Source organism: Dendrobates tinctorius, unplaced genomic scaffold (assembly GCF_039654945.1).
Source record: "Dendrobates tinctorius isolate UK_male_01 unplaced genomic scaffold, ASM3965494v1 ptg000296l, whole genome shotgun sequence".
NCBI classification, from domain to species: Eukaryota; Metazoa; Chordata; class Amphibia; order Anura; family Dendrobatidae; genus Dendrobates; species Dendrobates tinctorius.
Window position 1 is genome coordinate 2,949,659 of NW_027361963.1, and position 26,726 is coordinate 2,976,384.

At 50.9% G+C, this 26,726-nt stretch overlaps 1 pseudogene; it reads right to left on the minus strand.

Annotated features, from left to right (window-relative positions):
- LOC141073056 (uncharacterized) overlaps positions 1-20,018 on the minus strand; it is a 53,348-nt pseudogene extending 33,330 nt beyond the window's left edge.
- Positions 20,019-26,726: the final 6,708 nt, after the last annotated feature.

Below are 26,726 nucleotides of genomic sequence, written 5' to 3' on the forward strand. Positions count from 1 at the left end.
AGCATTTTTTTAGGGACCACCTCACATTTGAAGTGAGTTTGGGGGGGTCAATGTAACAGAAAATACCCAAAAGTGACACCATTCTAAAAACTGCACCCCTCAAGGTGTTCAAAACCACATTCAAGATGTTTATTAACCGTTTAGGTACTTCAAAAGAATTGAAGCAATGTGGAAGGAAAAAAATGAACATTTAACTTTTTTTCCCAAAATTTTTTATTTGGACACAATTTTTTTTATTTTGTCAAGGGTATCAGGAGAAAATGAACCACAATATTTGTTGTGCAATTTCTCCTGAGTACACCGATACCCCATGTGTGGAGGAAGAGCACTCTCTAGGCGCACGGCAGTGCTCAGAAGGGAAGGAGCATCATTTGAGATTTTGAATGTCAAATTGGCTGGAATCGAGAGCGGATGCCATGTCGCATTTGGAGAGCCCCTAATGTACCTAAACAGTGGAAACCCCACATAAGTGACCCCATTTTGGAAACTAGACCCCCTAAGGAACTTATCTAAATGTGTGTTGAGCACTTTGGACCCCCAAGGGCTTCACAGAAGGTTATAACATAGAGCCGTAAAATTAAAAAATCATATTTTTTCCACAAAAATGATCTTCAATGAGCTATAATTTTTCCATATTTCGGCCGACAGAGTCACATGCGGGCTTGATTTTTGCGGGAAGAGCTGACGTTTTTATTGGTACCATTTTTGGGCACATGACTTTTTTGATCGCTTTCTATTCTGATTTTCATTTCATGTTCATTTTTTGAATGAACAAAACCCAGCAATTTAGAAATGCTTCCCTGCCCCCCCCTTCCCCCCCAGCAGGGGTGCTGTCATCAGACGTACTGTACCGTCCGATGGCAGAAAGGGGTTAAGGGCAAAAAAATTCAAAGTTTGAAAATTTACAAATTTTTGTTATTTTCAAAAATAAATGCAAAAAAATATCGACCAAAACGTCAAAAAAAAAATCAAAACGCCAGAATTATGTTTTTTTGGTCACGCTACATTGCAATAAAATGCAATAACGGGCAATCAACAGATCGTATCTGCACCAAAGTGGTATCAATAGAGACATCAGCTCGGCATGCAAAAAATAAACCATCACCCAACCCGAGATCATGAAAAATGGAGACGCTACAGATCTCAGAAAATGGCGCCATTTTTGTTTTTAACCAAAGTTTGGATTTTTTTTTACCACTTAACTAAAAAGAACCTAGACATGTTTGGTGTCTATGAACTCGTAATCACCTGGAGAATCATAATGGCAGGGCAGTTTTAGCATTTAGTGAACATGGTGTTAAAAAAAACCCCCACAACTGTAGAATTGCATTTTTTATCAATTTCACTGCACTTGGAATTTTTTCCACCTTTCCAGCACACGATATGTTAAAATCAATGGTGTCATTCAAAAACACAACTCGTCCCGCAAAAAACAAGCCCTCACATGGCCATTTTGAAGAAAAATAAAAAAAAGGTATGGCTCTGAGAAGGGGGGCAAAAACCAAAAACACAAAAAGGAAAATAACTCCAGTCGTTAAGTGGTTAAATATGCCCGCTCCCAGCAGTTTCCCAGCTGTGAGGTTGTAGGACGGGCTGCGTAAAGACGTCTGCTCGAGAGGTCGGGTGAGGGCAGCGTCCTGTCCGGTATCGTGAATGCGCTTTCCTGCCACCAAACCGGACAGAGCGCGCGGAGGAGACAGAGCGCGCGGAGGAGACAGAGCGCGCGGAGGAGACAGAGCGCGCGGAGGAGACAGAGCGCGCGGAGGAGACAGAGCGCGCGGAGGAGACAGAGCGCGCGGAGGAGACAGAGCGCGCGGAGGAGACAGAGCGCGCGGAGGAGACAGAGCGCGCGGAGGAGACAGAGCGCGCGGAGGAGACAGAGCGCGCGGAGGAGACAGAGCGCGCGGAGGAGACAGAGCGCGCGGAGGAGACAGAGCGGAGTAAAGCAGGAGACGACCTTTGTAGGTGACGGAGGAGATTCAACATCTATCTCATCAGCCTGAAAGGTGTATTGGAGGCCGGAGGACGCCGCGGAGCTGCTGGAATAAACTGCACAAACTGTCCTCAGCCTGAGCACAAATGTGAGTTACGCTGTATATTGTGTAATGTGTATGTGGTTATATATACACATATACAGTAACACAATATACAGTGTGACACACATTTCTGCTCCGCACAGGCTGAGGACAGTTTCTATACAATCACACGCAGCCTCGTTCTCACACTGACCTCAGGGCTGACATTACCGGTGTCACCGCTCAGCAATGCAACCAGATGTAGCAGAGTTCTGGCTCGTCGTGGGACATCATCATGATGGATTCTCGGCGGACAGCTGACAATGTCTTTGATTTGTTTCTGTGTGTGTCTTTCTGGGTTACTAGTGGGGTAGACACTTCTCCATTACTGACACCCGGGCTTAATGTCTGCCGATATTACACAGCTGACACCAACCCCAAAACTATCACCGGTAGCCAGAACTATTGGCGCATTTAATGGATGTGCCTTTTCTGGTCAGGGCTAAATATCCATGACCACCTAACAGCCTTAGAATACCAGCCCCCAGCTGTCTGCTTTACCTGCGCATGTTATCAAAATTGGGAGACCCCAAGTCTCTTTTTTTTTTATTTTACATAGTGCACCGGCCAATGACAGCCATGCCAATACCTGACATGTCTGTGATGGGGCCGGAAGTGCCTCCACAGGAAAAGCTTATTGATTGGCTGCGTTGCAGCTTTACAACAAGCTATGTTCAGGCTCCCAAACCGGAACAGTAACACGGTCTTCTGGGAGAAGTCAGTGTTCAGGATCGTCCACCTCTAATGAAGACATGACAACAGCGGAGAAACCGCGACTCACAGATCAGAAGGAAATAATCAGGGAAATGAAAACTGTTGTCAGACGGAGAAAATGTAGAGAAAACCAGAGCAAGTCTGGAGAAAACTCATCTATTATAGGACAACGCTGGAGAGACGTCATCACATCCACCGGAGCCAACAAGGAGCCTCGCTGCTCACCTCGTGGTGCAAGAGGCCGGTGCTCCTCCATCATCACGTCCTGGTACCGATCCTGGTGTCCTTCTAGATACTCCCACTCCTCCATGGAGAGATAGACAGCGACATCCTGACACCTTATAGGAACCTGACAAAAACCATACAGTTATCACCCAGAATCCTCCAGTGCCGTCCTGTATAAAGTCCCAGCAGTCACCTCTCCGCTCATCACCAAGAATCCTCCAGTGCTCTCCTTTAGAATATCCCAGCATTCATCTCTCCGATCATCACCCAGAATCCTCCAGTGCCCTCCTTTATAATATCCCAGCATTCATCTCTCCGATCATCACCCAGAATCCTCCAGTGCCCTCCTTTATAATATCCCAGCATTCATCTCTCCATCATCACCCAGAATCCTCCAGTGCTGTCCTGTAAATTGTCCCAGCAGTCACCTCTCCGCTCACCACCCAAAATCATACCTCCCAACCGTCCCCAATCCAGCGGGACAGTCCTGCTTTTGAAACTCTGTCCCGCTATCCCGGTCAGGATCTTACGTTTCCCGCACTGCACTGGTGATTTAAAATTAAATGCTATATACAGAAAACCCAATTTTGCCTGTGCGCTGTGTGGTGCATTATGGGAATTGCAGTTTTTATTCCAGTTACCCTTATAATATTGCGATGTCAAACAAACTACAACTCCCAGGAGACGTCGAATAGGAAAAGGATTTATCACGTGATACTGATTGTCCTATCAGGAAAGAGTACGGGCGGAAGTAGACTTATGTGCGTTCCACGCTGTAGGTATTAGTGGATTTTGTGTCTGCTACAGTCGTGATGACCCGGGGACATGTTGTACAAGGCTCTGCGGGTGTAAGTATAGAGTGAGAACCGGAAAGGGGAAAGTGGGGGGAGTGCAGGAGGATGGAAGTTGCCTATACCAGATTGCATATGGGTAATGTCTAGATTTGGGGGGAATATTGATCATGTCACAACATTTACCTCTTATTAAAAATCTGCTTGGTTCTCAGTAACGGAAGGATTTTTTAATTTTATAATTTGCTGCTGGTTGTCAAGGTCACCATCCACCTCTGCTGTGCATCAGCGGTGGTCGAGGACAGGTGCACCTTATAGGGGTATGATATTGATAACCTATCCTCCTCAATATCAGACACTGAACGGTGGCTCTTCTGAAGCACCCAGGATGCCGGAGCTAACAGCTGATTGTTGGGGGTGCCAGGTTTCGGACCCTCACAGATTTGGATAGGAAGTCAATATCACATGCCCAGAGAACCCCTGTAAAGATCAATGACAATAAATTAGTTTCTGTTGCCAAATATCAGACTTGTAAGTTCCTAGTGATACATGTGAGGTGCCTCCCCATATCGTTGGTAAATGTGGACTATAAGATCTTCACTACAATCCTGGCCTCTAGATTAAATTCGGTGATACCAGGAATAATACATCCAGACCAGACCGGTTTCATGTCCGGGACAAATACATCTATTAATGTTAGGAGAGTTCAGTCAGTGTCCAGTGCAGTTCCCTGGTGCCAGATAATGAATGGGTCTTGGCCTCGCTGGATGCGGCTAAGGCCTTCGATTCTCCTGAGCGGTCATTGTTATCTGCATCTTTACAAAAATATGAATTCGGTTCGACACGGGGCCGCGCGCTCCGCTCCTGAGTGCCGGGTGTTAAGATGTGAGACTCGTCCGAGTTTCTCCCCTGTGTGACCCCGGCCTCATAGAGCGGAGCTGTGATGGATTGTGCGGCTTATTACCATGTTTGCATTAATAATTTAATTCATTACTTGTAAATAAGTTTATTTTTTCTCTTTATAATTATTGTTTATGAACAGTGATCAGCAGCGCTAAATGGGTGTGGTCAGGCTCGGACTGGCCCGTAGGGTAACAGGGGAATCCCCCGGTGGGCCCCGCTGCAGATCTGGTGTCCCATCCCCACTCTATGGACAGGACTTGGCAGAACGCCGCATCTCCTCATCATTCACCAAACTCTACAGCTCATTAAATGGAGACAGAGGGAAATTTGTGAGCGAGGGGAGTGTAACATCTGTATGCAGGTGAAAAGTGAAAGCCCCCAAAGTCATCGCTACTGGTGGGCCCATGGCACCGAACTGCGACACTGGTCAGGGGCGTGGCCTAAAGTCTGCCGCTGCGCACCCCGCAACCCCTGTCCCTCTTTCCCTTCTTGAAAAGTTGGGAGGTATGCAAAATCCTACACCTCCAGCGGGGGACGGTCACCGTGGTAACTACACCTCCAGCGGGGGACGGTCACCGTGGTAACTACACCTCCAGCGGGGGACGGTCACCGTGGTAACTACACCTCCAGCGGGGGATGGTCACCATGGTAACTACACCTCCAGCGGGGGACGGTCACCGTGGTAACTACACCTCCAGCGGGGGACGGTCACCGTGGTAACTATACCTCCAGCGGAGGACGGTCACCGTGGTAACTCCACCTCCAGCGGGGGCCGTGAGGTGAGGAGGAGACGCTGCACATCCCCCATACAATGCTGCCCGTCCCCAACACTGAGGAGCCGCAGTCACATGGAGCAGGAGCCTCCACAGGAACAGCTCTGATCTCCCCCCACACTCTCCTCTCACAGATTCACCACAAACCCTCCTGTCATCTCACCGGAATGGCGGGAACCGGAAATCTGCTGCTGGCTGACTCCAGAGAACACGAGCTGCGCACACCCGGGACGGAGCGGCTGCACTGAGCGCGGGAGGACCTGTGGTGACGTCACCGTCATGTGACCAGGGGGCGGGGCTCAGGAGGGAAGTGGTGAAGGACATGTGGTGACGTCATCGTCATGTGACCAGGGGGCGGGGCTCAGGAGAGACGGGGTGAAGGACCCTTGTGACCCGGTCACGTGCGGTGAAGGGGCGGGGCCTGTGTCTCCTCTGCTGCAGTCCGCGCTGGGCTCCGCTTCTCCCTCAGTGGCGGCCGCTCCGCAGTTCCTCCTGTAGCTGCACATAGACGCTGCAGGGGGCGCTGCTTGTGGGTCTATGTGGGGGCGCTGTGTTTTGCGTGGGGCTGCTGTTACATGGCGCTGCCCCGGGAGTGTGCGGGGTTCCCTGTGGGCGCTGTATAGTGAGGGCTTCCGCTCTGTCCCTCCTCAGCGCTGACTGCTGTGTGTACAGAGAGGGCTGCAGGATCCCCCCTGGCCACCAGGAGGCGCCACATTCCCGGCTCTCTCTCACACTGCGCGGCTCCTCCTTGTCTCCATAAGGCCGGGGTCACATTGCGTCCCCCATACAGGTCTGTGCACAGCGAGCGCCTCCGCTCACTAGACCCGGCGCCCCCTCAGACGCGGCAGACCGCCTGTCATGGAGGAAGGCGTGTGAGGGGTCGGGCTCCGGCACAGGAGGAATCCCCGGCCTCGCCTTCTGTGCTCTCCCCTTCAGTGCCGGCCGCAGAGGAGGCTGCTCAGCAGAGGCCTCGCTCCCGGCGTCTTGCTCAGGCGAGTGCGGGCAGGTTGGCTGCTGCTGCCACCTCTGCTCCAGCTTTAGCAATCCGCACTAGCAGCAGCTCCAGAGGATAAGTCCGTTTTGCAGCCTACTGAGCATGCCCGAGGGACGTCCTCTCATTGGAGGTCGGAGGTCACATGCTCAGGTCCTCAAGCAGCTCGGATTGGACCATCAGGAAGGTCCCGGAAGGACGCTGCTATAAAAGGTTCACATGGCGGCTCGGCCCTGCGCTAATATAGACGCTGATGGCTAGTTGTGTGTGTGATGACAGATGTATGAGACTGAAGACTGACTCATGATGACTCCCCTAGCCTCGGCTGTGTATGAGTTAGGGAGAGAGCGCCAGTAGTGGTATAATCTATGTGTTAGACATCAGATTGCTGCAGCTGCACAGCAGGAATCCAGAGCCATACATCCAGCAGTCTCTCATTCCTTTCCGACCACTCAGGGACCTGCACAGCAATCTCGGTGATCCAGGCGCCCTGCTCAGACCAGCTCTCTGGGTCTGGATGTTGCTGCCACCTCTGGACCGGCAATGGTAGCGCAACCTGCTTTGCAGGAAACCACTCCAGAGGCTAAGTCCTCTTGTCGCACTACTGGGCATGCCCACAAGACTATCTCCCAGTGGAGATCAGAGGTCACGTGCCCAGGTCCTTGTCTTGATCTGATTGGCCCATCTCAGAGGTCTGGAAGGTCCCGGAGGGCGTGGCTATAAAAGGCCTGCATGGCCGCTCGGCCATGCGCTAGTATAGACTATACTTGCTATGTGTGAATGGTGACGGATGTATGATTCTGGTGACTGACTCATTATAAAACCCCTTCCCTCTGATATTACGCATGTGGATAGGGAATTACAGTTATAGTCAGCGCCAGTCAGCGGCAAGCGATACGCCACTGTGCATACCGCACCGCTACACTAGTGTCCGATAGTGTGATGCCTCACGGCACTGTCGTACAGCGGCAGTAGTTACCGCCGCGCTGCAGTTAGCAGCATTTACTGGCGTCCGCAGTAGTGACGCTGCACGGTAGGTCAAGACGGTCACCGACCTCTGCCTTGGGCCGTGTCCTGTGACCATATACCGTGTGTGCACGCCAGCTGAGACCTGTGAAGCTAACAGGCGCGGCGTTTATGCTTTACTGATACTAAAGCGCCTCTGTAAGTTTAACAGAGTCCGCTCTGCGCACCTCGGGTGACGTTTAACCCAAGCGCAGTAAACCGCCATATAGCGAGTCTGCCATTACTCAGCAGCGGTTGTTCCACCTACTGCACGGTGGACCCCGGGCGGCGAACGCACTTCCTATTATTTATATTTAGTGCGTTCCGCTGTCCCTAACATTATACTAGTGCCAGGGTCTGGCTAGTAATGGCGGACCTGCAGCAGCTACAGCGGTACATTCGGCAGCTGGAGAGCAGGTTGGCGGCTATCGAGAGCTCCACCTCAGCTGCGAATGCTACGGTAGCCGCTGCTCAGGCAGTCGCAGAGGCTGTCTCACGCGTGCTAACACTCACGCCTATGCCGACAATATCTCACCTCCCGCTCCCCGACAAGTTTTCGGGTGACAGCGCCACCTGTAGGGGATTCGTGAGTCAGTGCTCTATCCAGCTTGAGTTACTGGCTGCACGGTTCCCTACAGAGCGGGCTAAGGTGGGGTTTATTGTTTCTCTTTTATCTGGCAGGGCGTTAGAGTGGGCTACGCCATTGTGGGAGCGTGATGATCCCGTGGTTCGAGGCGCTGCTCAGTTCCTCGCGGCTCTGAAGCAGGTATTTTTGGGACCACGGATCACGCACGACACCTCTCCAATTATTAGCCCTAACACAGTGGTCTTGGTCAGCCATGCCGTCTGATTCTGGACATTGGCTTCTGAACTAGAGTGGCCTGATAAAGCACTCATCCCTGTGTTTTGGAGAGGGTTAGCAGAGCATGTCAAAGATGCTCTAGCAACAAGACAGGTCCCCACAAGTCTGGAGGAAGTGATTGCCATCTCCACTCACATTGAACTCCTTTTTATGGAGCGCGGGCTGGAACGTGCACAATCGAGACGAAGGGTTAACTTGGCTCCCACCTTCACCGAGTCGTTAAGATCTCCTGCTCAGGAGCTTACATCCTCCGAACCTATGGAGGTGTCTCGCGCCGGCCCCAAGCCACGTCTGGTGCGAAGCTCTGCACGTTGTTACCAGTGCCGGCAGTTGGTCACTAGGCTAGCACGTGTCCTCTGCGGTCGGAAAAACGATCACGTCCAGTGGCCGTAGGTGGTGGTCAGACAAATATGAAACCCTTTTCTCCAAAACCGGTATTCCAAGGGACCTTAGCGGGTCCCTCCACCTGGGAGGTAGAGGTTACCTTGGATTCCGGGGCTGAGGGGAACTTTATGTCCTCGACCTTCGCCTAGAAACACGCTATTCCACTGGTGTTACTGCCCCAACCTCTGGACATCAGGGTGGTTAATGGTGCACCTTTACCATCTCAGGTGTCCCACTCGGGCTCTCAATCTCACCCTCGCATCGTGAGATTCTGTCCCTGTTCATTTTGCCAGATGGCATCGACCAGGTGCTTCTCGGAGTTCCCTGGCTCCGTTGTCACTCCCCTCAAATTGATTGGGCTTCGGGGAATATACTGGATTGGAGCAAGGACTGTGAGGGAAGGTGCCTGAGGGGTAGTGTTCAGGTAGCTTCCACTGAAGTGCCCGCGGATCTCTCTGCGCTTCCTAAATCTTACCACCTATACGCGGACGTCTTCTCTAAAAAATCAGCGGAGACGCTCCCGCCGCACTGTCCTTATGATTGCCCGATAGATCTTCGGCCAGGCACGGCACCTCCTAGAGGCTGTGTGTATCCGCTATCACTCCCTGAGACAGAGGCTATGTCTCAATATATCCAGGAGAACCTGGCTAGAGGTTTTATCTGAAAGTCGGTGTCGCTGGCTGGTGCAGGGTTCTTCGTGGACAAGAAGACCAGACAGTTACGTCCCTGCATTGACTACAGAAGTCTCAATGCCATAACAGTTAAAAACAAATATCCTCTCCCGTTGATCTCTGAGCTATTCAACAGGTTGCGAGGGGCCCGGATCTTTACGAAATTAGATCTACGGGGGCGTACAACCTGATCCGCATTCACGAAGGAGACGAGTGGAAGACAGCCTTTAATACCAGGGATGGCCACTACGAATATCTGGTTATGCCCTTCGGCCTTTGTAATGCGCCTGCTGTCTTCCAGGATTTCGTCAACGACGTCTTTCGTGATATGCTCTCCACCTCAGTGGTGGTCTATCTGGATGACATCCTCATCCTGTCGCCAGATTTTACCTCCCTCCGGAGCGACGTCTGCAGGGTTTTCGACCGTCTGCGGGAGAACTCTCTTTTCGCCAAGCTGGAGAAGTGCCAGTTTGAGCAGGAGTCCTTGCCGTTCCTGGGCTACATCATCTCTGCCCAGGGGTTGGCTATGGATCCGGCCAAACTGCAAGCGGTAATGGACTGGCAGGAACCACACTCAATGCGGTGCATCGCTTCCTAGGGTTCGTCAACTATTACCACCAGTTCATACCTCACTTCTCCACACTGGTAGCTCCTTTGGTTGCTCTCACAAAGCTTGGTCTGAACAGGTCTCCAAGGCCTTCTCGTCTCTAAAATCCCATTTTGCTGGCGCTCCCATCTTACACCGTCCCGATGTGGATAAACCGTTTATCCTGGAGGTAGGTGCCTCTTCCGTCGGGGCAGGAGCAGTCCTTTTCCAGAAGGATGCTCAAGGTCAGAAGCATCCTTGCTTCTTCTCTAAGTCCTCACCGGCGGAGAATTACTCCATCGGGGACAGGGAGCTGCTAGCAATTTAAGTTGGCCTTTTCTGAGTGGAGACATCTGGAGGGGGGCTCGGTTTCCCTTCCAGGTGTAAACGGACCATAAAAATCTGGTCTATTTACAAACGGCCCAGCGCTTGAACTCTCGTCAAGCTAGGTGGTCGCTCTTCTCCCGCTTCACCTTGCACTATCTCTCTGGAGAAAAAAACGTCTGTGCGGATGCTCTCTCATGCTCAGTGGTCTCAGCGGAGGAAGGGGAGGCTGAGCCACGGCTAATTCTCCCATTGGAGAGCTTTACGACCGTGGCTCCAGTTGCTCTCGAGTCAGTGCCACCGGGCAAGACCTTTGTGCTCGGTGGTCTACCGCCTGGCTCTTCCTCCACATTTAGCCATTTCTGACGTTTTCCACATGTCCCTTCTCAAACCTGTTTACGTGGCCTGGTTCTCTGAGTCATCTGCTGGGTCATCAGACTTGTCTTCGGACGAGTTTGAGGTTAACGCCATTGTGGGACGCAGGATTGTGCGTGGCAAAAAGTTTTATTTCGTGGACTGGAAGGGTCATGGTCCAGAGGCCCGGACCTGGGAGCCAGTGGAAAACATCCACGCTCCGCATCGCAGCGAGACTCAGAGGGGGGGCCCTAGGAGAGGGGGGTAATGTTAGGTGTCGGATTCCTGCAGCTGTACAGCAGGAATCTAGAGCCATACATCCAGCGGTCTCCCATTCCTTTCTGACCGCTCAGGGACCTGCACAGCAATCTCGGTGATCCAGGCGCCCTGCTCAGACCAGCTCTCTGGGTCTGGATGTTGCTACCACCTCTGGACCAGTAATGGTAGCGCAACCTGCTTTGCAGGAAACCACTCCAGAGGCTAAGTCCTCTCGCCGTGCTACTGGGCATGCCCACGAGATGATCTCCCAGTGGAGATCGGGGGTCACGTGCTCAGGTCCTTGTCCTGATCTGATTGGCCCATCTTAGAGGTCTGGAAGGTCCCGGGGGGCATGGCTATAAAAGGCCTGCATGGCCGCTCGGCCATGCGCTAGTATAGACTATACTTGCTATGTGTGAATGGTGACGGATGTATGATTCTGGTGACTGACTCATTATAAAACCCCTTCCCTCTGATATTACGCATGTGGATAGGGAATTAGAGATATAGTCAGCGCCAGTCAGTGGCAAGCCATACGCCACAGTGCATACCGCACCGCTACACTAGTGTCCGATAGTGTGATGCCTCACGGCACTCGTACAGCAGCAGTAGTTACCGCCACGCTGCAGTTAGCAGCACTTACTGGCGTCAGTGGTAGCGACGCCGCACGCATGGTAGGTCAAGACGGACACCGACCTCTGCCTTGGGCCGTGTCGTGTGACCAAATACCGTGTGCACGCCAGCTGAGACCTGTGAAGCTAACAGGCTCGGCGTTTATGCTTTATTTGTACTAAAGCGCCTCTGTGAGTTTAACAGAGTCCGCTCTGCGCACCTCGGGTGACGTTTAACCCGAGCACAGTATACCACCATATAGCGAGTCTGCTATTACTCAGCAGCGGTTGTTACACCTGCACGGTGGACCCCGGGTGGCGAACGCACTTCCTATTTATATTTAGTGTGTTCCGCCGTCCCTAACACTGTGCCACAGAGCATCCCGCTTTCCACACGAGCGTTAGCGCCGGTCAGCACAAAGCACCTCTGGATCGCACGTGCAGCAAGGTTCCTCGCAGCGGCGCCGTGCGTAAGTCAAGCGCTTCCCTCCCTGCTCTGGGTGGTTAATGGCATCCGCTGAACTGGTGCAGTGCGCACGTGGTGCGACTATATTATTTAGTTCAGGAACTGCAGTGGCGATGTCGAACGCAAGTGGGACCAGAGGGGCTCTAACCCTGCGTCCTTGGGGCAGAGTCCTGTGTCTCTTAACTAGTGTTCACCTTGCCGAGTCCTGTGAGGTTACCAGGCTCCGGCACTTGTGTTCTGCGGCACTGTGCAGTAACAGAGTTCGCTCCTGTACACACCGGGTCAGCGGTTACCCCGCCGGTGTTCAGTCAGTGTCCGCCATTACCGAGCAACAGTTACCATCTCTGCATGGTGGACTCCGGGTTGTGAACGCACCTTATTATTATATTTTATTTGGTGCGTTCTGCCAACCCTAACAGTATATTAGCGCCAGAGTCTGGCTCTAATAGTGGACGAACAGCGACTCCATGAGTACATCCGGCAGGTTGGCGGCTCTTGAGTGTTCAGCCTCAGCTGTTGATGTTACCGCAGTCGCGCTCCATGCAGCCACAGAGGCTGTCTCCCATGTAACCACTGCCATCCCTGCTCCGACTTTGTCCCACCTCCCGCTGCCCGAGAAGTTCTCGGGCGATAGTGCCTCATGTAGGGGTTTCGTGAGTCAGTGCGCTATACAGCTAGAGCTGCTGGCTGCATGATTCCCCTCCAAGCGGGCTAAAGTGTGATTTGTCATCTTTTGTCAGGCAGGGCTTTGGAGTAGGCCACACTGCCTTGGGAGCGTGGTGATCATGTGGTGCAGAGTGCCTCACAGTTCTTGGCCACTCTGAAGCAGGTCTTCTTTGGACAGCGAGTCACCCATGACACCGCGCTCCGGCTGCTGGCTATGTCACAGGGTTTGTCCATGGTCATCCACTTCGCTATCCAGTTCCATAAGCTGGCCTCTGAGTTGGAGTGGCCAGATAAGGTCCTCATTCCGGCTTCCTGGAGAGTCTTGGCTGACCATATGAAGGACGCCCTGGCCACCAGGGAGGTTCCTGCCAAACTGAAGTAGCTTATCACCATCTCCACCCGTATAGACCTAAGCTTCTCCGAGCGAAGGTTGGAGTGGTCCCAGTGTAGGCAGAGGTTTAGGTTAGCACCCGGTTTCGCTAAATCTCTGGAATCTCCCGATCAGGCGTCCAAGCCGCGAGGGGCTCTTCGTTTGGGATCCAGGCCCCGATCCGCTCGAGCACCTGTGGTATGTCATGTTTGCTGGCAGTCTGGTCACCTTGTCAACTGGTGCCCACAACGGTCTGGAAAATGCTCGCCTCTAGTGGTCATAGGAGGGGACTCATTAGAATCAGCGGCGTTTTCTTCCAAGCTGACCTTTAAGGGAACGCTTGAGGTTGGTTCATCCACTCTGGCGGTGGAAGTTTGCGTGGACTCCGGAAAGGATGGCAATTTCATGTCTTCTGCCTTCGCTCAACGGCACGCAATACCTCTGGTTATGATGGCCAAGCCAGTCACCGTCAGGGTGGTGAACAGCGCAACTCTAGCCTCACAAATTACCCACCAGACTGTCCCGTTGATACTCTGTGTCCCCGTCTCATCAGGAGACAATATCCCTCCTCGTCATGCCCGAGGGTATCGATCAGGTCCTTTTATGGGTTTCTTGGTTACGGTTCCACTCTCCCCATATAGAGTGGGCCTCGGGGAGGATTCTCGGTTGGGGTAAAGCCTATGAGGGTAGATGTCTGAGGGAGTGCGTTCAGGTTGATTCCACCGAAGACCCCACAGATCTTTCCTCTCTCCCCTCCTCAACAGTGCAGATGTGTTCTTCAAGAGGGCGTTGGAGACTCTTCCGCCCCATCGCCCCAACGACTGTCCTAGTGACCTCTTGCCTGGTGCTGAGCCTCCTCGGGGTCGAGTCTATCCCCTATCTCCCGGAGACAGAGGCCATGTCTCAGTATATCAGGGAGAATCTGGCAAGGGGATTCATTAGGAAGTCAGTGTCAGCAGCAGGGGCGGGATTCTTCTTCGTCCAGAAGAAGAACGGAGAACTACATCCCTGCATCGATTACAGGGTCTTAACGCTATCACTGTTAAGAATAAGTACCCTCTGCCCCTGATATTGGAGCTGATTGATAGGCTACGGGGAGCGAGAGTGTTTACCAAACTCGATCTGCGGGGGGCTTACAAACTGATTCGCATCCGTGAGAGGGACGAATGGAAGACTGCATTTAACACCAGGGATGGGCACTATGAATGCCTGGTGATGCCCTTCGGGCTCTGTAATGCCCCGGCCGTCTTCCAAGACTTTGTGAACGATATCTTCCGGGATATGCTTACCACTAGGGTAGTAGTCTATCTGGATGATATACTCATCTATTCTTCAGATATTGACTCCCACCGGAGAGATGTTTGCACAGTTTTTTATCTCCTACAGGCAAACTCCCTCCATGCAAAGTTAGAGAAGTGTGTTTGAGCAGGAGTCCTTGCCTTTCTTGGGCTATATCATCTCCGCCCAGGGATTGGCCTTGGATCCTGCCAAACTACAGGCGGTGATGGATTGGCAGGAGCCCCATTCTCTTAAAGCGGTGCAGCGCTTTATGGGGTTCATAAATTACTATCGACAATTTATCCCCCACTTCTCGACTTTGGTAGCTCCCTTGGTGGCCCTCACCAAGAAGGGAGCGAATCCCAAGTTATGGTCAGAACCTGTCTTTAAGGCCTTCTCCTCCATTAAGTCCCATTTCGCTAGTGCTCCCATTGTATATTGCCCCCGATGTAGATAAACCCTTAATTCTGGAGGTGGATGCCTCTTCCATCGGTGCTGGAGCGGTCCTGTTCCAGAAGGACACGGAAGGTCAGAAGCACCCATGCTTTTTATTCAGTCGCCACGACAACACCATGAGAGAGGGGATCCGCCCTTCAGGGACAGGAAACCTACAGACACAAAAAGGGCGGCCCTGTCCCTTGCCTCAGTTTGGTTTCCTGTCCCTGACAGGGAAGCCTCTTCAGACATACCTGCAGAAGATCGAAGATGTTCCCAGACCTGGCTGGTTGACTCAGGCAGCGGGAGGGCCCCTACCTCGGCCTGTCCGGTGTCCTGGAGGTACCCACGGTAGGGGGACTGCTGGTGAGGCGGCAGCAGGATAAAGCACCCTCCAGGGGGGGATGACTTTAAGGGGCCCATCGCCGCGCGTACAGGTGAGTATACGCGCGGGGGCCTTTTCTTCCTCGGGTCTGTGCACTCAGGGCAATGCATAACCCTTCGGTCACTCTAAGGGGGGCAATGTCGCTTCTGGGCTCACTCACTTCATGTATACCCGCGGTTCTCTGGGCCCAATGCCACACCAGAACCCTCCAGTGGGACGTGTTGCACAACACTTGTCGGCTAGAAGGTCACATAGAGAGAAAATTTACATTAACCTACGAGTCAGTACAATGACTACGATGGTGGACACACATACCAAACCTGTGTAGAGGAGTTCCCTGGGTAAATCATATCTCCCGAGTCATAACCATGGATGCTAGTCCCAGGGGCTGGGGGGCGCATATTGGGGATATTTGAGTCCAGGAAGTATGGACACCATCTGAGCAAGATTATTTGTCTAATCTAAAAGAGCTACTAGCTGTGGAGCGGGCTCTAAGTGGTTTCCTTATGTCCCTACAGGGCTGACGCGTCAGGCTTCTCTCAGACAATCAGATAGCCGAGGTTCATCTACTATCCCTTACATCCCTCCATGTATAAGAGAAACACTATCACGGCCGATTTCCTAAGCCACAACAAGCTGAAACAAGGAGAGTGGGTACTGAACGGGGCCATCTTCGAACAGATCGTGCACATGTGGGAGTCCCCAGAAATAGACTTGTTTGCCAACAGAACAGACAACTACATCAGTTTTGTTCTTTGGATCCCAGAGAAAACCCGTACTCAGTGGACGCTCTCCTGATCTCGTGGAACTTTGGCCTGGCTTACGCCTTCCCCCCACTGAATCTAATACCGATAGTGCTGAGGAAGTTTCGAGAAGACAGGGCTCGCATAATCCTGAGAGCCCCATTCTGGCTCAAGAGAGCGTGGTTTCCTTGGCAGAGGAAGATGTCTGTGACTCAGCCATGGATTCTGCCGGAGCTCCCAGATCTCTCCCAAGGTCCAGTATTCCATCCCCGAGTGTCCAACCTACATCTAGCGGCTTGGAATTTGAAGGGGCACTACTGAGTGGGAAGGGCTTCTCTCTGGGGCTAATCAACACCCTATTGAAAAGCAGAAAACCTTCCACAACAAATATCTATGTCAGAATTTGTAAAAAATTCTTGTGAGCCTCGGGGGCGGAGGTTGGTCAGAAAATTCGCATTAACCAGATATTGGAATTCTTGCAGAAGGGGTTAGAGATGGGTCTAGCCACAAACACGCTTAGAGTCCAGGTTTCGGCCCTAGGGGCACTATACAACTATAACCTAGTGGGCAATTACTGGGTATCCAGATCATAAAAGCAGCGGCTAGGTCCAGGCCCATCATTAAAAAGAAGCTAGTTCCATGGGATCTGAACTTGGTGCTATCAGCTTTAACAGAAGCCCCGTTTGAGCCTACTGATTCTGCCCCCATTAGAATCCTATTCTTTAAATCTGTGCTGCTGGTTGCGCTAACATCTGTTAGGAGGGTTAGTGATCTGCAGGCTCTCTCTAGACTTCCCCCATATACTCAGTTTAGGGAAGACAGTCGTACTAAAACCAGACCCCTTGTATCTGCCCAAGGTTGCTTCAAAGTTTCACAGATTACAAGAGATAGTCCTTCCCTCCTTCTGCCCAAACCCTGCTAGCCAGTCAGAGGAAAAACTTCATTCCCTAGACATAAGAAATGTCTCCTTGCTTATATCTCGGCCACAGACTCTTGGAAAAGGGACAGTTCCTTATTTGTATCCTTCCAGGGTGTTAGGAAAGGGTTTAGGGTGTCCAAGAACACTCTAGCCAGGTGGATTAGGGAGGCAATTTCTTTGGCTTATGCAAAAGGTGGCGCGGAAATCCCGGAAGGCATAAGAGCACACTCCACTCGAGCCGTGGCGACATCATGGGCAGAAAGGTCGAAAGTATCCATTGAGGACATGTGTAAGGCAGCTGCGTGGTCCTCTCAATCTACATTCTTTAAACACCATAGATTGAATTTGGGTGACTCCTCCCATCTCATGTTTGGGAGAAAGATGCTTGAGGCAGCTGTCCCTCCCTAGGTTCTTTACATCTCTGTAATTCTCTCGTGGTGCTGTCGTGACCAGGGCCGCCATCAGGGCACTACTATCTATACTTGTGTATGGGGCCCGATCAGCAGAGGCAAGGAGGAGGGGCCCGGACTGACTGAGACAGGCTGGCAGCATGTCTCACACACTTCGGACTCCACCTATTTTCTTCCTGCTCATCAGGCTCCAGGTACAGGGGTGGCACTTTGCTGCTGGGCCAGTGGCATTATGGGCTAACTGCATGGCTCCTCTCTGATGTCGCCGCACTCAGTGCAGCAGACGCGATGCACAAGGTCCTCACTGCACTAGTTCTGTGCAGAGCTTGGTGCAGCTGTAGAGGTGGTGGGTCGGGCTGGGGGGTGGTCCCTCTGTATACCGCGCAGAGACGTCACAGACAAAATATGGAGGCAGGTTTTGGGTACAACAGGTCCAAGTTTATTCCTCACCGTCCGACTGACGGCCTCAGCAGTACACCGTAATACGTTCACGGCCCTCCGTTTACAGGCCTCGCTACACACACCGTACTTTTTCACCAGGGACGTAAATAAACGTACCGTCCCTTTTTCACTTAGTGATGATCCTGTCAGCGCAGTCACTGTGGCCACCTTAGGCCCGTACACCATCAGCACTTTTACTGGTCAGGTATCGTCTTCCATATGGTGTTTTTCCCCGGGGCCTCGTCTGTACTGCGGCACTTCATGTCAGGACCACCCTCCTGACTGCCTCTCTCCTCAGTCCCCTAGTTTGGCTCTCCTCACAGCACACAAGCTGTCACAGACTTCTTGTCTCTTGAGCACCTCCCGGGGACTGGAACTTTCTGGAACCCTCCTGTCAAATTTATAACTTTCCCGCTTCCCTGTAACTCCGCCCCCCATGACCAACGGTTTCTAAAGCCCTAAGCTACTGTTAAATCCTGAACTCACACTCCTCCCTGCCATCTTGTGGTCAACCCCCGGTACTGCACGTCACCTACACTTTCCTAGCTGTTTCCCCACTGTAATAACTGCTATCTGCCTAAAATGTGCAAACCCTCTTTTCTACTTGCTGACAAATCCGTCCGTCAGGTCACCTTTCCTACACTCTCCCTTCCTTTGTCTATTATCATCCCCGACAATCACAACCCCTACCTTCGTCATTCTGAAACTTCTCCTACCATCTGTTGTCGGACTAGTTGTTGGGCCAAACCCGCTATCTGCGGGGGCCAAATCAAATCGGGAGCACCATGCTCCGAGCAGCCTACTGCCACTCACCAGCATGCACGCCACATGACAACGGCTTTCAAATTGGGCTAGGTACACCCGGATTCTCTACAGCGTGTACCTTCTCCTACTCTCCCCTTCTGTCACCTTTCACTCTCCGGTACGCCATGATCGAGGCCTTACACCTACCAGATCATTATCAGTGTCCGCTTTCTCCTTCGGTAATGTCCGTGGTGTTAGGGACCTGACTTGGGACTTCTGTCCATCTCACATCTTCCATCTCTTTACCTTCCTCTTGGTAACAAGTCATGGTCGGCGTCTCAGTCACACAGACACTCTTATCTCGTAGACCCCTTTGGTCTCACACTTCCTTTGGTCACACAGACTTTCCTGTACCCGGACCTGTTACATTTTACTTTTGCATATTATACAACAAAACAACTCTATAATAGCACAAGTACCCTTTTTTTCTATTTTTTTTTCATTTACTGTTTTTTTTTTTAACCAGCATGCAACAAAAACATAACAAGTTTCCTCCCCCCTTCCTTAGACATTGACACTCCCTTTTTTCTTTATAGCATCCCCGTGATGTTAGGCAAAACAAAAAAAAAACAACAACATTCTCCGTTACTCAGGGCGCAAACTGTCCCCATGTTCTGCATAACGTTGCAACGAATTCCCGACAGTCCACGCCATCTCCTGGTAGCCGGTAGCAAGGGACCCCACAGCCGCGGAGCTCCCGGGATGCAGGGAGTTTCCTTAAACTCCTTCTTACGGGGGCTCATGATCTTCAGGTTCAGCAAGCACGGCTACTGCATAGTAGCCGCGGGGGCAGCATTCCTTATAATAGGACACCAAGTCCCCCTCTTGCAAGGCTCTGCCGTGGCGAATAGAGGTCACATTTATATAAACTTTCTGGCCAGTAGCAAGATTTTGAATTAAACCTGTATCCCTTTGATATATTCGTGTATACGAGCCGTCCCAGAGATCGTGTAGCCGCCATGCCAGCCTCTCCCTTTGCATGGAGCTGGTTCCACACTTCCTGCTCCCTGGCCTTTTTCTTTTTTATAACCTCCGCGACCCAAACAGAGGGTCCGGCATAGGCCTCGGAGTCCGGTGGGCGGGACTCCGCCAAGGGTGATAGTGGGGCAGAGGCGGCCGATGATGTCAGCGGCCCAGCAGCCGCTCAGGCTGGGTGGCGGGCAGGGACAGCCGTATTTACCGAAGATTGGGCCACAGGACCTGACAAGTAGGCCGCAGCCGGCTCCAGTGCCGGCATAACCACGGCCACGGGGTAGGCCGCACCCGGAGTTCCAGACGGAGCCGGAGTAGCTGCCGGTTTCTGGGATGAGGTTGCTTCTGGAAGGGGAAACGCAGCAGCGCCTTTCGGAGGCAGGCTCCGCACCGGTGACACCAGGCGTGGCGCCACTGGGCGGGGTGACACAGGGCCGGGAGCGGAGGCCCTGCTCAGCTCAACGTAGACAGTAAGGGCCTCCTTGGCAAGGCTTTCGGGGACACGGGGCCACATGCTGCGGTTGAGTGGTGGGGGCTACTTGCGGAGCCGCTGGCGGGGCTGGAGGAACTCTCACCTTCCCCGGCACCGCGTCCTCCGTCATATCTTCCCGCGGCTCCTCCCACAGCCTCCATCCGGCGGGGTTAGCCTCCAGGCTCAGGGGTTCCGCGGGGAGACTCTCTGATGGTATCTTTGGCGGCTGCTCCCGCGGGCTCCGCAAGGGCTCCGCTCCTCCACCCGAGATCCGACTGCCTGCCCGTGACTCTGAAAAATAAGTCTTCTGGCGAAGCTCGACCTCCTGACGCCATTGCCACTCCAGGCGCCCGATGCCTCGACAACCACAGCGTCGCATCCCGTCCGGTGGGCAGCAATCGAATGGCGCCAAGCAGCCAATCTTTTCCTCTGTGCCACTCCCTCTGCTGGGTGGGGCGATGGCAGGCTTTTCCACCCAGCAGCCTGGGTCCAGTATGTGGGAGCGTCGGCCTCCTGGTACATATCGCTTCCCCCAGGGGTACGTTGGAGGGGGTCCCAGTCCATCCGGAACGACGGCAAACACCAGGACCTCTCTCCTGCGTTGGAGCAACACCGCCATCTTGCACAGAACCTGGTACCGCCCCGGATTCTCTGCCAGCACCGCAGATCTGCCACAGTGTTCCCAATTTGTAATCCACAGGTTAGCAGTTTGTAATCCACAGTTGTTTATAATCCAAACAGAATAGTCCAAATCCTTTTCCATTCCTCAGAGGCAGGCCTGCCGCAGAAGATATTGTATTAGCGGCGGCGATCCTGCCGACTACGACAAGTATAGAGGTGGTGGGCTGGGCTGGGGGGTGGTTCCTCTGTATACAGCGCAGAGACATCACAGACAAAAGATGGAGGCAGGTTTCGGGTACAACAGGTCCAAGTTTATTCCTCACCGTCCGACTGACGGCCTCAGCAGTACACCCTAATACCTTCACGGCCCTCCATTTACAGGCCTCGCTACATACACCGTACTTTTTCACCAGGGACATAAATACACGTACCGTCCCTTTTTCACTTAGTGATGATCCTGTCAGCGCAGTCACTATGGCCGCCTTAGGCCCGTACACCATCAGCACTTTTACTGATCAGGTATCGTCTTCCATACGGTATGCTTTTCCGCGGGGCCTCATCTGTACTGCGGTACTTCATGTCATGACTTCCTCTCTCCTCAGTCCTCTAGTTTGGCTCTCCCCACAGCACACAAACTGTCACAGACTTCTTGTCTCTTGAGCACCTCCCGGGGACTGGAACTTTCTCGAACCTCCTATCAAATTTATAACTTTTCCAGTTCCCTGTAACTTCGCCCTCATGACCAACGGTTTCTAAAGCCCTAAGCTGCTGTTAAATCCTGAACTCACACTCCTCCCTGCCATCTTGTGGTCACCTACACTTTCCTAGCAGTTTCCCCACTGTTATAACTGCTATCTGCCTAAAATGTGCAAACCCTCTTTTCTACTTGCTGACAAGTCCATCCGTCAGGTCACCTTTCCTACACTGCCTCCAGCACTGGCTCCGCCTCCATCTTCTCTCATCCTCCTACTCCTGAACATGACAGCAGCAGTGACAGGACATCAGCAGGAAGAGACTGGAGCCAGAAAAGGTCAGCATTTCTGTGATACTGCCTCCTAGTGGCTCCAGAACTAGGGCTTCTCACTGGGCTGCAGGAGGGATGCCTGGGCCCCTCTATTCCTGTGGGATCAAGCTGCCAGCACTGCACTTACACTACACTGTCTCCTCATTAACAAAAATACTGGTGAGGAAACTGCAGTGCACAAGTCTCCCTGTACTCACATCACCAGCTGCAATTGGGACCAGGGGAGGGGGAGGTGGATCACAAGTGTCCACTGGAAGAGGAAGCAGCCCCTCTAAGTCTTCTGCCGTGCTGTGGACTCTTCCTACTGATGTCTGCCCTGGCTGTCTGCTGTCCTGGGATGATGCGGCAGGTGGTGAAGACCTTGCTGTAGCATAGACATAATAGTGTGAGTATGGTAGTATGTGTATATAGTGTATGTAATATATAGTGTGCAGTATATGTGTTTTCTTGTTTGTAAATGAGTGTTTATGGGTATACTGCAGATGACCCTTGTATATGTATTAGTGTATCTGTAGTGTATGATGTATGTAATGTACAGTGCACAGTATATGTATTTTCCTGTTGATAAATCAGGGTGAGCCTATACTGCCTGTGTTTCTAATCAAAGGGTGGTGGAAAAACCACTAATGAATGACTACAGATCCAATATTAAAATAGTACATCTTTATTAGACAATTATGCAGGAACAGACAATAACAGTGCCGAAAAGTGCATGAAACGGACAAACCTGTGCCCCTGCAAGTCACCCTGCGTCCTGCCTTCACTCTCTCTCTTCCCCAACTGCCACTTCAGTGCGTCCCCTGCTCCTTTTACCCTAGCCCCGCCCCCTGTTGCCCTGACAACCTCAGTCGCATGTCTCCCTTTGTAATTCTCCTGATGTGATTCCTTCAATAACTCTGATGGCGGTCCCCTTGGTTCCGGCCCAATCACTATATGGGGGTCCTCCTTCCCACATATGTATTGAGGTATAATATCAAGGTAGACACATAATGATTGAGCCCCAATACAGCAAAATCTTATCCAACATATCACCACAATGGGTTAAAACAGTTGCTGCCTTATACTCATCACGCTAAACCATAAAACTACCGTCCCTATCTAAATATGCTGACACTATGTCAATGGCCAGATACCAGTCATATACAATGTATGGCGGCAAACTGCCCAGTAATTATCTGTACATTATCTATAATAGGCGGCGCGGTAGGGGGTCCCGGGGGTCTGCCCGTCTGCCCCGATGCGCGTTTCGGATGCTCGTCCTTCGTCAGGGGCGTGTATTCAGTTAATACCAGGAGCTGGGAGGCATGGACCAGAAATGACGCATCCGCAGTCGTGACGACCGGGAATGCAGAGCGGCACCAGCGTCTAACAGCGGGGGCCAGGGCGTCACTGACGCCATAGCAACTCGCCGAGGGCAGACACCAGAAGCCGCGCTGCAGCCCGGACCATGACGCGCATGCGTACTGGTCAAAACAACATCGCCAATGCCATCTAATATAACATGGGGCAATTAGAGGCCAAACCATAATGCTATAGAACAATAATGATGTGAATCTTATAATTTGGCATAGGCACCTGGAAATAATAATCACCAGTACAGATGTAGAACCCCATTGTGTAACAAATATCAAACTGATCCATAGATAGATTCAACATTAAGGTACCTATATACCGATAGTGTCAAGGCAAATGTCACATTAAGCAGAGACCTATTGAACTCCATCAAGATCCCTAATAGCAAATAAATGTGAAACATTGCTTAATGATACAGGCCATATACTCAAGGTATTATACAAAAATACAACAGCAAATATGCAAATCGCGTCATATGTGTATATTTACAACAAACCTCAAGCGAGGGTTACACTAAAGACATTCCTAGTACCGTATCATTTATCCATAAATACAGATACCGCCTATCGATGCACACACAAAACATACAGTATATTGTATCACAACATAAATAAATATATATATAAATAGCCGTGGCGATCCTTCTTCCAGATGAAGATACTCTCCGGGTCCGACGTCATAAGTAGTGCATAAAGAACACAAAATAATAATAAATGACCTAAAATGTAAAAAAGACAGAAAAAATGTTAAAACCGGTTGAAAACAACCAAAATTGGCATGAGTGACCGAATGCACCACACGGTAAAGCCGGACAGAGATCATAGAAACAACGCAAAGTTTAGACATTCATTTAACCCATGTGGAGAGACCGTATTTAAGGTTCAGATCCATCTCGCCTCTAGTTGAACCAGACGTTGTGACACTTTGCCCCCACGGATACCCAGCTCCAAGCTCTCTATCCCTTTAACCCTAAACACTTTGCTATCACATTGGTGATATAACTTAGGCTAAGTGCACACGTAGCAGAAAATTTCTGCTTGAAAACCTGAATCCCTTCCCAGAAAACGCGCATTTTTTTCTGCTCGTTTTCACCGCAATTTGTGCGTTTTTTATGCGTTTTTAAACACATAGAAATAACCAGAAACACGGAAAAATCCGCGAAATTAATGAGTATGCTGCGTTTTTTACCGCGATGCGGTTTTTTCGTGGTAAAAAATGCATCAATGTGCACAAAAAGTGGAAAATGTATAGAAATTAATGGGAAGCTTATTTTTCGCGGTTTTATAGCAGATTTATTGGAACACAGCCTCAAAGTGCTTGGGTATAGTTTTGAGAACCGAGAGATCATCTTCATTTACCGCGGCTTGTATGCCCATGCTCCCTGATCTGGACCTTCAGTTCGCACGTAGTTAGTCCAATATAGATCAGGGAGCACGGGCACATGGCATAATAAATCACACATTTAGATAGGCATGTGATGTTTTTTTTTATCTTATATGTTTTAGTACCCGACGAGTCCATATATGTATCACAGCAATCAACGTTAATACATGCAACGCAGCGTCCACAAGTGAAACAACCCCGTCTAGGAGTCCCACTGTTCAAAAAAGTGGTTGTGGATTAACTTCATAGTGGCTCCTAATTAGATGCCCACGCAAATTTTTGGCCCTCCGGTATGTTATCATTGGTCTATCCGGTAGCAGTTTTGCCATTATCGGATCAGTTAACAATATAGGCCATGACTTCTCCAATACTGATCTTTTCAGATTGAGAGTGAAAGGTCGTAACAAATCTAAGTTCTGATTTACATGGGCGCCCCTTAGTTTTGTACAACAGGGAATTTCGCGTGCTATATTTTGCCAGATTATAGGCTTTTTTGATCCCCCTATGATTGTAACCCCTCTCACGGAACTGTTGCTTAAGATCCTCAACCTGTTGTTCATAATCCATATCTGTCGAGCAGATTCGGCGTAGGCGTAAAAATTGGCCCGTCGGTACCGATCTAGTCATATGATTAGGGTGAGAGGAGGTGGTGTGCAACAGCATGTTCGTTGAGGTTGGTTTCCTAAAGATATTAGTTTGGATCATATGATTGACGTCTCTTTTCAATGTCACGTCCAGGAATTCAATTTTATGCTCATTGTATACAAAAGTCAACTTTATATTATGATCATTGTTGTTTAACTGATGGAAGAAGTTGCCCAGCTAATCACTGTTACCCTGCCAGATCAAAAACACGTCATCTATGTACCGCGTCCAGTGAAGGACGCGGTCCATAGATTCGTGTGGATCTGACAGGAAGAGGTCCCTCTCCCACAGACCCAGGAACAGATAGCATAGGAAGGCACATAGGCCACTCCCATGGCTGTTCCCTGGGTCTGTAGGAAGAAGGACCCCTTAAACACAAAGAAGTTGTGCGTTAATGTGAATTCTAGTAGCTCTAGTATGAACCGTTTCATACCAGTGGACATGCTGGAAATGTTCAAAAAGAATTCAACAGCACACAATCCGCCACAATGCCTTATACTAGTATACAGTGACTCGATGTCAGGTGTAACTAGTATAGAGTCCGTGTCCAGAGACAACCCATCTACTCTACGAAGTAGCTGATTTGTATCTTTGAGGAAGGAGGGTAACTCCTCCACCAAAGGTTGCATCACTGAGTCAATCCATTGGCTCACACACTCCAGGTAATTCCCCCGATCCGAAACTATGGGTCTGCCTGGTGGATATTGTGCATCTTTATGAATTTTCGGAAGCAGATAGAATGTGGGTATTATAGGCTCATTAACCACTAACGCAGCTCCCAATTCCTTGGTAATAGCTTCTGCTACAATAGCCCTAGACACAATCTCCCTGAGTTGAGCACCATAGGCAGACAAGGGGTTAAAAGTAAGCTTTTTATAACAAGTGGTGTTAGATAATTGGCGAAACGCCTCTTTCTCGTACATAGTTTTAGGCCACATGATGATGTTACCCCCCTTGTCTGCGGTTATTTCACTACTAGATGGTGGCCCGATTCTAACGCATCGGGTATTCTAGAATATGTATGTAGTTTATTTGCACCTGTCGCTGATTGGTCGCGGCCGGGCGTGACCAATCAGGCTAGCGACGGTCATCTGCCGGCTGCGTCACCGCTGACCTCCGTGCGGCAGGAGATGACCCACGGCTACCGTTGGGACATCAGTTGCTAGCGCCGCAGATCTTCCGACGGTAGGGGTGGCGTGCGTCATTCAAATTCCATACCAATTCGCGGCCGGACAGCGCCTGTCTGATACTGTCGGCAGTGATCAGCCAAGGTTAGACTGGATAGGGAAACACAGATTGATAGGATATATCATCTATGTTACATGCATAAAGGTCCCACCAGGGTCTTTCAGAAATTTTTGGAGTTCCTATAGAAATGAATGGAGCCACACATGCGCTGTTACCGTTCCTTTTCTTGAAGCCACCGCTGGGTCTGAATTTTTTCCATTCAACAGTGGACATGCACTATATGGCAGATCCTTTCAGTTCATCATTATTATCCATTCACTATATGGTGGTAATATTTTGTCTGGTCATTGTGTGGCGGTATTCCTTGTATGTGGTATTATACGGTCAAGATGTGGTAAAATGTGGTCTGGTCATGGTGTGGTGGTATTTGTTCCTTGTTTGGGGTATTATTGGTTACCATGTGGTGGTAATATGTGGTCCGGCCATGGTGTGGCAGTATTTGTTCCTTGTATGTGATATTATACCGTCACTATGTGGTGGTAATATGTGGTCTGCTCATGGTGTGACTTTATGTATCCCTTGTATGTGGCATTATAGGTCATTATGTCATGGCAATATGTGGTC